Source organism: Hyaena hyaena, unplaced genomic scaffold, assembly GCF_003009895.1.
Source record: "Hyaena hyaena isolate Hyena2069 unplaced genomic scaffold, ASM300989v1 scaffold_330, whole genome shotgun sequence".
NCBI lineage: Eukaryota > Metazoa > Chordata > Mammalia > Carnivora > Hyaenidae > Hyaena > Hyaena hyaena.
Window position 1 is genome coordinate 1,695,729 of NW_024080961.1, and position 15,509 is coordinate 1,711,237.

The following is a 15,509-nucleotide window of genomic DNA, read 5'->3' on the forward strand; positions in this document are numbered from 1 at the left end:
CCATGGGAGTGACGAAAGGAATAAGGAGGAGAGAGGCAAGAGCCTTCTTGAGAAGGGCACTGAATGGCTAGGTGAGTCCTCACTGGAAAGGAAGAGACAAAGACGACCCTGAGATTTCAAGCTGCGGAGACAGAAACAGTAACTTTGACAAATGAGAACGTGAGAGCAAAGACTGTAATTTGAGGGGAGACAGTGGATTTTGTTTGAGTCTGGTTACACTCGAGAGACCTGCAGAACATCTGAAAAGAAATGTCCAGCAGGGAGGTGGAGATTAAAGACAATATTGTGGCCAAGAGCACAGGTCTAGCAGGACCAGGCCTGAATCCCGGTTTGAATCACCTATTAGGCAGGTGATTTGAGGTCTCAATTTCCCCATCTGTAAGAGGCACACAATTATAGTACTTACCTCTAGGGTTCTTTGGAAGATAAATGAGATAATTATACATAAAAGTCCCCTAAACACCATGTCTGGCACATGATAAGGGCTCAAGAACTTCTGGCCATTATCATTAATAACTAAAATTGATTAAAAAATTCTTCAGAGTGCAGAAAATACACTCATTTTATTTATTAATTATGTGAGGTAAATATTGTTATTATCCCATTTTTTATTTTACAGAATCTTTTTTTAATCTTATTTATTTTGAGAGAGAGAGAGAGAGAGAGAGAGAGCAGGAGATGGGACAGAGAAGAGAGAGAGAATCCCAAGCAGGATCCATGCTATTAGCTCAGAGCCCAATTCAGGGCTTAATCTCATGAATCATGAGACTATGACCTGAGCCAAAATCAAGAGTTGGATGCTAACTGACTGAGCCACCCAGGTGTCTCTATTATCCCATTTTAGAGTGAAAAAAACCATAGGTCAGCAAGGTTAATTGATCACATAACTATTAGGTAGCAGAGCCAAAACTCAAGTCTGGATTTTCCATGCCAAATCGTGTGCTATTCTGCTGAACCTGCTGACTCTGATTTAGACGGGGGATGGGGACAGGGGTGGGCAAGAGCCAAAGGGGGCCACCACACGATCTCCAAGCACCACCACTCCAAGCACAAACCCAGGACTGGGTTTTAACATAAGGTCCTTAATGTGTCAATGACAATCTCATGTGAACTGTACCAAAATGATCAAATCCAGCGAGGAATAATACTTTCTTGGAAAGGGGGTCCTTCACAGGGAGTCTCTGCTAAGTTCGGTTTGGCTTCGGTATTCTAATGCCACCTCCTCTGCCAACCTTGCAAGGCTCCGGTACTTATTCAGAGACAGGTCTTCTCCTTTAATTTGTAACACAGGATGCTAATAACAGTCTGATACCTGTCAGCAAGAATCTCGCCCAGCTGGAAGATCTGCCCATAAATCTTGCATTTCAAGTGATTCCTCCAACATTAAAAAGATTGGGAAGTTGTGTTGACGACGAAATTGACGATGAGTTTCTGCCTGGGGGTTGTGAAAACGGTTATTGCTGACCCCTTTCTGTCTTTGAATTACTGCTTAGCTTTCTGTCTGGACATATGGAAAGAAGAAATCTTTGGGGAACACTGCCAGAGGCTGGCTTACCTTGGATTCCTGAACGGATGGTATGTCTAAGAATAGATTCCAAGGGGGAGATGCAAGAAAGCTGAGTGGAACCATGACAATTGGGCATTTTGTTCACTTTTTCCAACAACTCTCCTGATTTAAGAAGAAAGTCATGGCACGATGCCACACGGAATGAATAGTAAAGAGTGCTGAGGAAGGGACAGACAGACGCTCTCGAGAAGGCTCTATTGTTGAAAGATGAGAAGGGATGAGATAGCTAGATCATATCCTCCCTCTGAGGCATGAAGGTAGGAGATGGGGCTGTTGGTTTTATGAGAGGTGGAGACAGGACGTTTCAAATTCTAATCCTACCTTGGAATGTTGATTCCATCATGGCCAAGGGCACTTTTTATTATTTCCAGGCCTCTTTTCCCACATCTATAAAAAGGAGTTAATCAAGGGTGTTGCTGAGGTTTAATTAGTTAATACTGTAGAGTGCTTTGAAGATAAAAAGAAGATTATAAATACTCACAGGTAAGTTCTCTTTCAAGAAATATGGGTTGAAGTTAAGATGCAACAAATATAAAAAAAAAAATAATAAAAAAAAAAGATGCAACAAATATTGCCCCAAAATAGCTTGGGGCAAATGAAGGTGGTTTAGCTTTGATAGGTAACTTTCCCTGACGTTCCTCAGGCCACGCGGCTAGGGAAAGACAAATGATGGCACCCTGCTCCTGAGCTTTTTTAGAATTTTGTTGAGAGAAACAAAATGAGTGAGGAGATCTAAAGGAAAATAAAAAGGGATGCCAGCAGTGAATCTCTACTTCCCTTACTCCCCACCCTGCAGGATAATCTGGCCCCGAACTCAAAGTGAACCGGGAGCCTGGCCTTCCCAGCCACCCACACGCCAACCTCAGAGCAGAGTCCTGTGTACGGTGTTGTTAAATAGATAATGGAGAGGAGTGAGTGGAAAGAGGCTGTGGCGTTGGGTAGGCCTCGTCTCCGGTTTGCCTCAACTGTCCAGGGCTGGGATGCTGACCAAGTTACTTTCCTTCTTTGGAACCTTGGCCTCATCCTCTGTGACATGGGGATTGTTCCTTCCTCCCGAGATGCAGTGAAGAAGGACTGAAGGAATTTGAATGAAATGGCCGGCATACAGCTCCTCTCTGACATTTTACAATTCTTTTCACCTGATTTCTCTTCCCTCGGCCCAGACTGCCTTTCTCAGAAGCTTCTGAAATAACCGTGTACTGGATTATTGTTTGCAGTTCAGAACAGTTGGGGCTGCTTTCCATGTTTTCACTGGAGAATCGAAGAGCTCATTCCGAGTCTGAAACAGCATTCCAGGAAGGAGACTGTTTCAGCCAAGGTCGTTTCAAGGGGAAACTCAAGTAAAGCGTGTGCGCTCAAACACACACACACACACACACACACACACACACATACACACACACACGCATACACGCATGCACATGCACAGGTGCATGCCCTAGATTAGTTTTCAAATCCCACTTCTCAACACAGCTGTCTTTCTATTCCACTGTTTTGCAACTGACATCCTGATATTAAATTCCTGAGAATGAAGGCTCTCCGAAAACCTACCCCACGGTAAAGAGGAAAGGCCCAGGACTGCCAGGTATGTGCTCTTCAGATTCTGTCCCTCGTCAAAATGACTGAAGCCCTCTTCACTTGACTTCACTGTGAAGTGACTGAGCCCAGGTAGGCATTCCTGTAAGGCTTTGGTGAGGAAGCTTGAATTCCCAACAAATCCCAACCAAAAGTCCTCACTGAGATCCATGGGTACCTAGAATGGTCAGAGCTAGTGGTGCAGGGTGGGGGAGTTTAGAGATAGTGAAGTTGTCTCCATGCCCCTATTTCACTGACAGGGATGTTGAATTCCAGGCTCCCAAGGGAGACACGTATGAAATATGTCAGAATCACTCACCAGGCAGGTAACTCTCACTCAGCTCTCCACCTGTTCAGTGCCTGAACACCGCTGCAGGAAAAAGGCACCAGGGTTTATAGTTCTAGTTATCTGGATGTCTAGAAAGCACAAAAGAGCAGCTTAAAAAAGTCAGTTTTAAAAAAATAACTGGACTTGAAGTTAAAGACAATGAATTGGAGGAGTCCTGGAAGTGGTAAAGGACAATGGGAGAGGTGTGGCAGGAAGGACTGTAGATTGTAGCGTCTGAATTGTGGGAGTTACTCAAGGGAAGGCAACGTGGAGTCGCTGGTCTCCCCTCTCCTTTCCTGATTCTCTTCGATAGTTGTACACCATCAGCATCGGCACCGTTTGGTACAGAGGACAAAGAGATGAAATGAAGAGCAAAGATAGATGTATATCTTATACTTTGAACATACCCTCAGTGTTTGGCCATATGTAAGACTGTTTTTGTCAAATGTGAGACTGCTGCAGCTTGATTTATAAAGGAATCAAAAATGTTTTTAAAGGAGCACTGACTTTTTAAAATTCTTTTTTACTTCTTTATAGTTTTTAAAAAATATAATTCATTGTCAAGGTGGTTAACATGCAGTATGCTCTTGGTTTTGGGGGCAGATTCCTGTGATTCATCACTTACATACAATACCCAGTGCTCATCCCAACAAGTGCCCTCCTCAATGCCCATCACCTATTTTCTCCTCCCCCCCACCATCAACCCTCAGTTTGTTCTCTGTATTTAAGAGCCTTTTATGGTTTGCCTGCCTCTCTGTTTGCAACTATTTTTTTCCCTTCCCTTCCCCCATGGTTTTCTGTTAAGTTTCTCAAGATCCACATATGAGTGAAAACATATGATATCTTAGTTCACTTAGCATAAAACCCTTCAGTTCCATCCACATTGCTGCAAATGGCAGGATATCATTCTTTCTCATTGTCAAGTAGTATCCCATTGTATATATAAACCACATCTTCTTTATCAATTCATCAGTTGATGGATATGTAGGTTCTTTCTATAATTTGGCTATTGTTGAAAGTGCTGCTATGAACAGTGGGGTGCATGTGCCCCTATGCATCAGCACTCCTGTATCCCTTGGGTAAATTCCTAGCAGTACTATTGCTGGGTCATAGGGTAGTTCTATTTTTAATTTTTTGAGGAATCTTCACACTGTTTTCCAGAGGTGCTGCACCAGTTTACATTCCCACCATCAGTGCAAGAGGGCTCCCCTTTCGCCACATCCTCACCAGTATCGGTTGTTTCCTGAGTTGTTAACTTTAGCCATTCTGACAGGTGGGAGGTGGTATCTCAGTGTGGTTTTGATTTGTATTTCCCTGATGATGAGTGATGTTGAGCATCTTTTAAAGTATCTGTTGGCCATCTGGATGTCCTCTTTGAAGGAGTGTCTGTTCATGTCTTCTGCCCATTTCTTCACTGGATTATTTGTTTTTCGGGTGGTGAATTTGGTAAGTTCTTTATAGATTTTGGATACTAACCCTTTATCCAATATGTCATTTGCAAATATCTTTTACCATTCCATGGTTGCCTTTTAGTTTTGTTGATTGGTTCCTATAAAGGAATTCATTTTAGAGGGAAGACGAAGTGTGCTGACTTCCCTAGTATCATGCCACCTGTTTGAGTTATACGGTATAAGCCAGAAGGAGAGAACAAGCAAGCAAGAGAGGCTATGCAATGCGCTGCCACACATCTCAGATGTCCTACCCATCTCTAGGATACTTCAGCACGGAGTGAGGATTGAGACAGCTTAGCTCCTAAAGTCCTTGGCTATCACCATGGAGAGCACATGCCTGCCATTCACTGCACCTTTGAAGATCAGCAACCTAAACTTGGGTTCTTCAGCCTGAGTTAAATGAGGTACAAGGTCAAGAATAAGGACAACCCACAGCCAGGCCATTTCACCTTCGCTGGCTTCTGGTCTGTCCCAAATCTTTAACTGTGTGAAACAGAAGGCCCTGCAAGAGAGCCTGTGGCTCTGATTTTATCATGATCTCCTGGAGGATCCACAGCCTTCGTCCTCCTTGGCCAAGGTGGAGTGGGGGGTGAGTGCAAGGCTAGTGTTGGTCTTGGGGAGTGGTCTCTCTTGTGGTTTTTACACCACAGATGAAAAACACTATGAATATATCCTTGATGTAGAATCACTTGTTGTATTGGCGAATTTCTTTAGTTTCTGTGTTTTCAGAAACAAGAGGGGTTTTCATCATCTCACTTCCATTTGTGCTCCAGGGACACTGTCCCACCATGCCATCCGGCAAACACCATGTACCTTCATGACCGTGTGTGCCTTTATGCCCACACTCGTTCTGCCTGGCATCGCCTCTCCCATCTCTGCACCTGGCCAGTTCTTACTCATTCTTGCAGGTCCACCTCAAGCACTGCCTCCTCTAAGAGTCCAGAGCTCCATGGATTTTCCTTAACTCTGTCCTTATCAAATTGGCAGAGTGCAAACACTTATTTATGTGTATGTTTTTCACTAAACTCTCAATTCCTTGAGGACATGGAAACTGATATTCAATTTCTAAAAAAATTCCATTACTAGCACCCTCTTTGGTATATAAGGTATGTCCAATATAGGCTTACAGAATGAAGAAAACACTAAAAAAAAACAAAACAAACAAACAAAAAAAAACCGCACAGCCAAAAGTAAAAGGGAACTACAGGGGAAAATATTTTCAACAAGTACTAGAAAGAAATTTGGATTACTATCCAAATATATATATAAATATATTTTTCAGATAATAAGACAACCGTGAACATAAGAGAAAAACAGGCAAAGGACAAACAATGACAATTAATTAAAGAAGAAATACAGATAGCACTTATGAACTTATGAACATATTTCATTTTCATTATTATCACGGAGATGCAAATTAAAACAATGAGATGATTTTTTCCTCTATGAACTTGGCAAAGATAAAAATATAAATTTTCATTGTAGTTGAGGGTCTAGTGAGATAGGCACTCTGGTGAGTATGAAATATAATCTTTCTGGAAAGCACTTTGGATATGCAAATGTATAAACCAAAGGTCTTAAAAATGTTTTATATAGTTTGCCTCAGTAATCCCAGTTTTAGGCATCTATTATAAAGAAGTAACTACAAATGTAATAAAAATGTATGTGTAAGAATGACATTCAAAGAAATGTTTATAATAGCAAACATTCAAAAATACATAAATGTCCAAAAAAAAGGAGTTCAAAAATTGTCACCATAATAAACAACCTAACCTTACCCCCAAAGAAGCTAAAACAAACAAACAAAACCCCAAACTAGTAAAAAGAAGGAAATAATTAAAGATTAGAGCAGAAATAGACAAAATAGAAACTAAAAAAAAAAAAAAAAGAACGAACAGATCAATGAAAAGAGGAGCTGATTCTTTGAAAAGATTGACAAAATTGATAAACCTTTAGTTAGACTCATCAAAAACAGACAACAAACATAAAACCTCATATAAACAAAATCGGAAATGAAAGAGGAGAAATGACAACTGACACCACAGAATTACAAAGGACTATAAGAGAACGTTATGAAAATATACCAACAGATTGGACAACTTGGAAGAAATGGATAAATTCCTAGAAATATATAACCTACCAAAATTGAATCAGGAAGAAATAGAAAATTTGAACAGACCAATACCAGCAATGAAATTGAATCAGTAATCAAAAAACCCCAACAAACAAAAGTCCAGGACTAGATGACGTCAAGGGGAATTCTACCAAACATTTAAAGAAGAAATGAGTACCTATTCTTCTCAAACTATTCCAAAAGATAGAAGAGGAAAGAAAGCTTCCAAATTCATTCTGTGGGGCTTGCATTAACCTGATACCAAAACCAGACAGAGGCACTATTAACAAAAGAGAACTACAGGCCAATATCTCTGATGAACATAGATGCAAAAATCCTCAACAAAATATTAGCAAACTGAATCCAACAATACATTAAGAAAATCATTCACCATGATCAAGTGGGACTTATTCTTGGATACCAGGGTAGTTCAATATTTGCAAGTTAATTAATGTGACATCACATCAAAAAGAGAAAGGATAAAAACTGTATGATTATTTCAATAGATGCAGAAAAAGCATTTGACAAAGTATAGCATTCATTCATGATAAAAACCCTCAAAGTAGGTTTAGAGGGAATATACCTCAACATGCTAAAGGCCATATATGAAAAACCTCAACTAACATTATAACTCAATGGTGAAACACTGAGAGCTTTTTTTCCTAAGATCAAGAACAAGCCAAGGAAGTTCACTCTCATCACTTCTATTCACCATACTACTGGAAGTCCTAGCCTTAGCAATCAGACAAGAAGAAGAAACAAAAGGCATCCAATTGATAATGAAGAAGTAAAACTTTCACTTGACATCGTACTTGCAATTGCAAAACTTGCAATTGACATCATACTCTATATAGAAAATCCCAAGGACGCCACCAAAAAACTACTAGAATTGATAAATGAATTCAGTAAGGTCTCAGGATTCAAAATCAATATACAGAAATCCACTGTATTTCTATACACTAATAATGAAGTAGCAGAAAAGAGAAATTATAAAAAGTGTCATTTACAATAACACCAAAAATAATAAAATACCTAGGAATAAAGATAACCATGGAGGTGATATACCTGTACCTTAAAAACCGTATACATGAAAGAAATTGAAGATGACACAAACAAATGGAAAGATATTCCAGACTCACGGATTGTGAGAAGAGGTATTGTTAACATGTCCATACTACCCAAAGCAAGATACAGATTTAATGCAATCCCTATCAAAATACCAACAGCAGTTTTCACAGAACTAGAATAAATAATCCTAAAATTTGTATGGAACCACAAAAGACCCTGAATAGCCAAAGCAATCTTGAGAAAGAAGAACAAAGCTGGAGGCATCACAATCCCAGAAGTCAAGATATACTACAAAGCCATATTCATCAAAACATCATGGTACTAGCACAAAATTAGAAACACAGATCAGTAGAAAATAGAGAGCCCAGAAATAAACCCATGATTATATGGTCAATTAATCTTTGACATAGAAGAGGGGGCAAGATGGTGGAGAACTAGGGAGCTCCGTACATTGCACTTGCCCCCATATCTCTCACGGAAGAGATCTGAAGCCATAGGAAACCTTACAGAACCCAAGAGATTGGGAGAAAAAGGACGCAGAATCCACTGAGAAAGCCTTCTAACATGAGTGAGAACTGGGGAAAATAAAATCAGGCCTGGATCGGAGACTCCAGGGATGGGGGCAATCCCCCTCTGCGGGGAGTGAGAGGGGGGAAAAGAGAGAGTCTGAAACCGCTCAAGACACGGTCCCTGTCGCTGGGAAACAGAAAAACCTCCGCTCGGGGCACAGAAGGACCGTGTGCACTAAATCCCTGCGCGCCAGGTCCCCACGCCCAACTCGTCCTGGAGGGGCTGCGCGGTGACCACTTCTTGGTGCTCCTGGCTGGCTAGACCCTTAGACGAGCTGTGCACCTCCGCGCCATTGTGCTCCTCGCTGGCCAGACTCCTGGAGGAGCCGTGAGCGCGCATACCGGGCTTCCGTGCTCCTGGCTGGCTGGAACTCTAGAGGGAAGGCGAAGAGCTTAAAAACTGGGAGATTTGCCCGTGAGTTCGTGTTTCGGGTGATGAGACACAAAGGGACCTGGTTTCTCTCTCTCCAGTGGGCCCGGCTAGCCCTGCAGGCAGACCCCCGCCCATGCTCGCCAACCTGACCCAGAGAAGGGAGCAGCGATTCTGGCTCCACCCCCAGGGCTAGACAAGAGGCTTGGAATTGCCCTGAGGGGATCGCCTGAGAGGTTGTGTCTACGGTAATTACAGTAGGGTGCGCGGACTGGGATTTGGAAACTAAGCCTGGCCTGGGTTAAAGAGCGCAACCCACTTTGCGCACCCGGACTGGGGAGTTTAAACACCCAAAAAAGCGAGGTGCAGTGCTTGGTTGAAGAAGGGACTGGAGCACTGCCACTCTCCTCCCCACAACCGCCAAGGCAGAACTCCCTCCTGATGCGTTGGATCACACCACTCCCATCCCTGCTTGAGAGCTGCCCTCCCCCCACTTTTTAAAAAAATTTTTAAATTAAAAAAAATTTTTTTTCCCTTTTTCTCCCCCCAGAACACTGACCTGATTAACTCTGGTCACCAGCTTCCTTAAACGGTCACATTTAGTCCGTTCTGTAGATGTAAATTCTACACCTACTGACCTTTTCATCTCTGTCTCTCAGGAGTAATTAGACTATAAGTTTCTCTGGAATACACCAGCATCCTTCTCTCATCTATCCAACCATATTCCACCCTTTAGCTCTTTGAAAAAAAGCTTCTTATCCCTTCTGCCTGTTCATTCTATTTCCAAATTTGTCTCATTCCTGCTCTGTTTTCTCTCTCTTTCTCTATGCTCTTCAACCAGCACTGCATACACCCGGCTATTTAATTGTAGTTGGGAAATCTGGTTATATGCTTTAAACCGTTCTTTGTCCATCGTTTTTCTTCTTTTTTCCTTTTCTTTTCTTCTTTTTGTCCTTTTTATGTATTTTTTAATTTTCTATTATTCGCCTTCCCTTCTCCATCTTTTCTCTTAACTTCTGTGTTTTCCCTCTCGGTTTGCAGGTTAGTTGGATTTGTCTGTGTGTTCGTGTGCCTCTGCTCCCTGTATGTTTGTCTGTCTGTTTTCTTCTCCAGGGATACCTCAAGAAACAATCCAAAGTACACATGGTGGAGAGTCCCAAATATCACTACGAGTAGGAAAATAAAATAACCAAGGTCTCAACAAGAGAGACCAAGAGGTAGCATTCAAAAACAACAACAACAACAACACTCTCTGAAAGGATAGGCCCTAGACAGTTAAAGAGCATTCTTGGATACAGCAGCACTCATAGGTGCAGAGAGCATAACAAGTCTTTAAAACCAACAAAAGCCAGAGAGCTAATTAAAATGACGAAACGAAAGAGCTCTCCTCTAAAGAAACTCCAAGAAGAACTGACAGCTAATGAACTGCTCAAAACAGATATAAGCAGCATTACTGAACAAGATTTTAGAATAATAATCATAAAATTAATAGCTGGGCTTGAAAATAGCATAGGGGACATCAAAGAAACTATGGCTACAGACAAGATGGAGAATAAGAATAGGCATGATGAATTAAAAAATGCGATAAATGAGATACATAATAAATTAGAGGCCTCCAATGCACGGATTGAAGAGGCAGAAAGGAGAATAAGTAATTTAGAAGACACCATTATAGAAAAAGAGGAAACTGAGGAAAAAAAGTGACAAAATGATCCAGGAACATGAAAGAAGAGTTCGAGAGCTCAGCGATACGGTCAACCACAACAATAGCCATATCATAGGAATCCCAGAAGAGAAAGAGAGAGGGAAAGGTGCTGAAGGAGTCCTGGAACAAATTATAGCAGACAACTTCCCCAACCTGGGGAAGGAAGTAAACGTTGAAATACAAGAGGCTCAGAGGACTCCCTTCAGACGTAATTTGAATCGATCTTCTGCACGGCATATCATAGTAAAAATGGCAAAATACAAGGACAAAGAAAGAATTTTGAAAGCAGCTAGGGAGAAAAGGGCCCTAACATACAAAGGGAAACCTATCAGAGTGGTGACAGACCTATTTACTGAACCTTGGCAGGCCAGAAAGGAATGGCAGATCTTCAATGTGATGAACAGAAAAAATATGCAGCTAGGAATCCTCTATCCAGCAAACCTGTCATTCAAAATAGAAGGAGAGATAAAAGTTTTTCCAAATAAACAGAAATTGAAAGAATTTGTCACCACTAAGCCAGCCCTACAAGAAATCCTGAGGGGGATGCTCTGAAGGAAATGTTGCAAGGAACAAAGATGCCAGAGATACCACCACAAACATGAGCCCCACAAAGGACACAAAGACTCTATACCCACATATCTCAATAATAACACTGAATGTAAATGGGCTGAATGCTCCAATCAAAAGACATAAGGTAGCAGAATGGATAAAAAACCAAAATCCATCTATATGCTGTCTACAAGAAACTCATTTTAGACTGGAAGATACCTTCAGATTAAAAGTAAGGGGATGGAGAAATATCTGTCATGCTACTGGAAATCAAAAGAAAGTCGGAGTAGCTATACTTATATCAGACAAACTGGACTTTAAATTAAAGACAATAACAAGAGATGAAGAAGGGCATTACATAATAATTACAGGGTCTACCCATCAGGAAGAACTAACAATCATAAATGTCAATGCACCGAATATGGGAGCACCTAAATATTTACAACAATTAATCACAAACAGAAACAAGCTTATAGATAAGAATGTGCCAAGAGCAGGGGACTTTAATACTCCGCTTACAGCAATGGAGAGATCAACCAGACAGAAAATCACTAAAGAAATAATGGACTTAAAAGACACATCGGACCAGATGGATCTGACAGATATATTTAGAACTCTACGTCCAGAGGCCAGGGAATTTACTTTCTTCTCAAGTGCACATGGAACATTCTCAAAGACAGATCACATACTGGGACATAAAGCAGCCCTCAATAAAATTAAAAGAATTGAGATCATTCCATGCACACTCTCAGATCTTAATGCTTTGAAACTTGAAATCAATCATAGGAAGAAGTCTGGAAAACCTCCAAAAACATGGAGGTTAAAGAACACCCTACTAAAGAATGAATGGGCCAATCAAGCAATTAGAGAGGAAATTTAAAAATATATGGAAACAAATGAAAATGAAAACACAACAATCCAAACTCTATGGCATGTGGCAAAGGCAGTCCTAAGAGGAAAGTACATTGCACTCCAGGCCTATTTCAAGAGATTAGAAAAAGTGCAAGTCCAAAATCTAACAGCTCACCTAAAGGAACTAGAGGCAGAGAAACAAGAACGCCCCAAACCCAGCAGAAGAAGAGAAATAGTAAAAATCAGAGCAGAAATAAACAACATAGAGACCAAAGAAACAATTGAACAGATCAATGAAACCAAGAGTTAGTTCTTTGAAAAAATAAACAAAATTGACAAACCTCTAGCCAGGCTTCTCAAAAAGAAAAGAGAGAGCACCCAAATAGACAAAATCATGAATGAAAATGGATGTATATAACCAACCCCTCAGAAATACAAGCTATTATCAGGGAATACTATGAAAAATTATATGCCAACAAACTGGAACACCTAGAAGAAATGTACAAGTTCCTAAACACACACTCACTACCTAAATTCACATGGGAAGAGATAGAAAATCTGAACAGACCCATAACGAGTGAAGAAATCGAATCAGTTATCAAAAATCTCCCAACAAATAAGAGCCCTGGACCTGATGGCTTCCCTGGGGAATTCTATCAGACGTTTAAAACAGAATTAATACCAATTCTCCTCAAGCTATTCCAAAAAATAGAAATCGAAGGAAAACTCCCAGACTCATTTTATGAAGCCAGCATCAGATTCCCAAGCCAGACAGAGATCCAGCAAAAAAAGAGAACTACAGACCAATATCCTTGATGAATACGGATGCAAAAATCCTCAACAAGATCCTTGCAAATCGAATCCAGCAGCACATAAAAAGAATCATCCACCAAGATCAAGTGGGATTCATTCCTGGATTACAGGGCTCGTTCAACATTCACAAAACAATCAATGTGATACATCATATCAACAAAAGAAAAGATAAAAACCATATGATCCTGTCGATAGATGCAGAAAAAGCATTTGACAAAATACAACATCCCTTCTTAATAAAGACTCTAGAGAAAGTTAGGATAGAAGGAACCTACTTAAACATCATCAAAGCCATCTATGAGAAGCCTTCAGCTAACATCATCCTCAACGGGGAAAAACTGAGAGCTTTCCCCCTGAGATCAGGAACACGACAGGGATGTCCACTCTCACCACTGTTGTTTAACATAGTGCTGGAAGTCCTAGCATCAGCCATCAGACAACAAAAGGAAATCAAAGGCATCAGAATTGGCAAAGAGGAAGTCAAACTTTCACTCTTCGCAGATGACATGATACTCTACATAGAAAACCCGACAGACTCCACCAGAAGCCTACTAGAACTGATCCAAGAATTCAGCCAAGTTGCAGGGTACAAAATCAACGTACAGAAATCGGTTGCATTTTTATACACCAATAATGAAGCAACAGAAAGAGAAATCAAGAAACTGATCCCATTCACAATTGCACAAAAAACCATAAAATACCTCGGAATAAACCTAACCAAGGATACAAGAGATCTGTATGATGAAAACTATAGAAAACTTATGAAGGAAATTGAAGAAGACACAAAGAAATGGAAAAACATTCCATGCTCATGGATAGGAAGAATAAATATAGTTAAGATGTCATTACTACCTAAAGCACTCTACACATTCAATGCAATTCCAATCAAAATTGCACCAGCATACTTCTCAAAACTAGAACAAACTATCCAAAAATTTGTATGGAACCACAAAAGACCCCGAATAGCCAAAGTAATACTGAAAAATAAAACCAAAACGGGAGGTATCACCATCCCAGACTTCAGCCTCTACTACAAAGCTGTCATCCTCAAGACAGTATGGTATTGGCACAAAAACAGACACATAGACCAATGGAACAGAATTGAGAACTCAGAAGTGGACCCAAAAGTATACAGCCAACTGATCTTTGACAAAGCAGGAAAGAATATCCAATGGAAAAAAGACAGCCTTTTTAACAGATGGTGTTGGGAGAACTGGACAGCAACATGCAGAAGAATGAAACTAGATCATTTTCTCACACCATGCACAAAAATCAACTCAAAATGGATAAAGGACCTGAACGTGAGACAGGAAACTATCAACACCCTAGAGGAGAAAGCAGGAAACAACCTCCTTGACCTCCACCGCAGCAACTTCTTACTTGACACATCCCCAAAAGCAAGGGAATCAAGAGCAAAAATAAACTGTTGGGACCTCATCAAGATTAAAAGCTTCTGCACAGCCAAGGAAACAACCCAGAAAATTAATAGGCAACCAACGGAATGGGAAAAGATAGTTGCAAATGACATATCAGATAAAGGGTTAATATCCAGAATCTATAAGGAACTCACCAAACTCCACGCCCGAAAAACAAACAACCCAGTGAAGAAATGGGCAGAAGACATGAACAGACACTTCTCCAAAGAGGACATCCAGATGGCCAACAGACACATGAAACGATGCTCAGCATCCCTCCTCATCAGGGAAATACAAATCAAAACCACACTGAGATACCACCTCACGCCAGTCAGAGTGGCTAAAATGAGCAAATCAGAGAACTCTAGATGCTGGCGAGGATGTGGAGAAACGGGCACCCTCCTACACTGTTGGTGGGAATGTAAACTGGTACAGCCTCTCTGGAAAACAGTGTGGAGGTTCCTCATGAAATTAACAATAGAACTCCCCTATGACCCAGCAATAGCACTGCTAGGAATTTACCCAAGGGATACAGAAATGCTGATGCATAGGAGCACACGTTCCCCAATGTTCATAGCAGCACTCTCAACAATAGCCAAAACATGGAAAGAGCCTAAATGTCCATCAATGGACGAATGGATCAGGAAGATGTGGTTTATCTATGTCATGGAATACTACATGGCAATGAGAAACAATGAAATCTGGCCATGTGTAACAATATGGATGGACCTTGACGGTGTAATGCTGAGCGAAATAAGTCAGGCAGAGAAGGACAAATATCACATGTTTGCGTGTATAGGAGGATTAGGAGGAACTTAACGGAGTACCATGAGGGAGAAGAAGGGGGGGAAATTGTGGGAGAAAGGGAGAGCAGCAAACCATGAGTGACCCTTGAATGCTGAGAACAAACTAAGGACTGATGGGTGTGTGTGTGGGGGGAGATGGGCATGGAGGAGGGCACTTGTGGGGATGAGCAATGGGTGTTATATGGAAAACAACCTGACAATAAACTTTGTAAAAAAAAAAAAAGAAAGAAAAGAAAGAAAGAAAAAGAAATAGTTGTTAACTTAAAAATAAACATTTTCTCAGAGCTTTTAAAAAAATCTTTGACATAGAAAGCAAGAATATGTAATG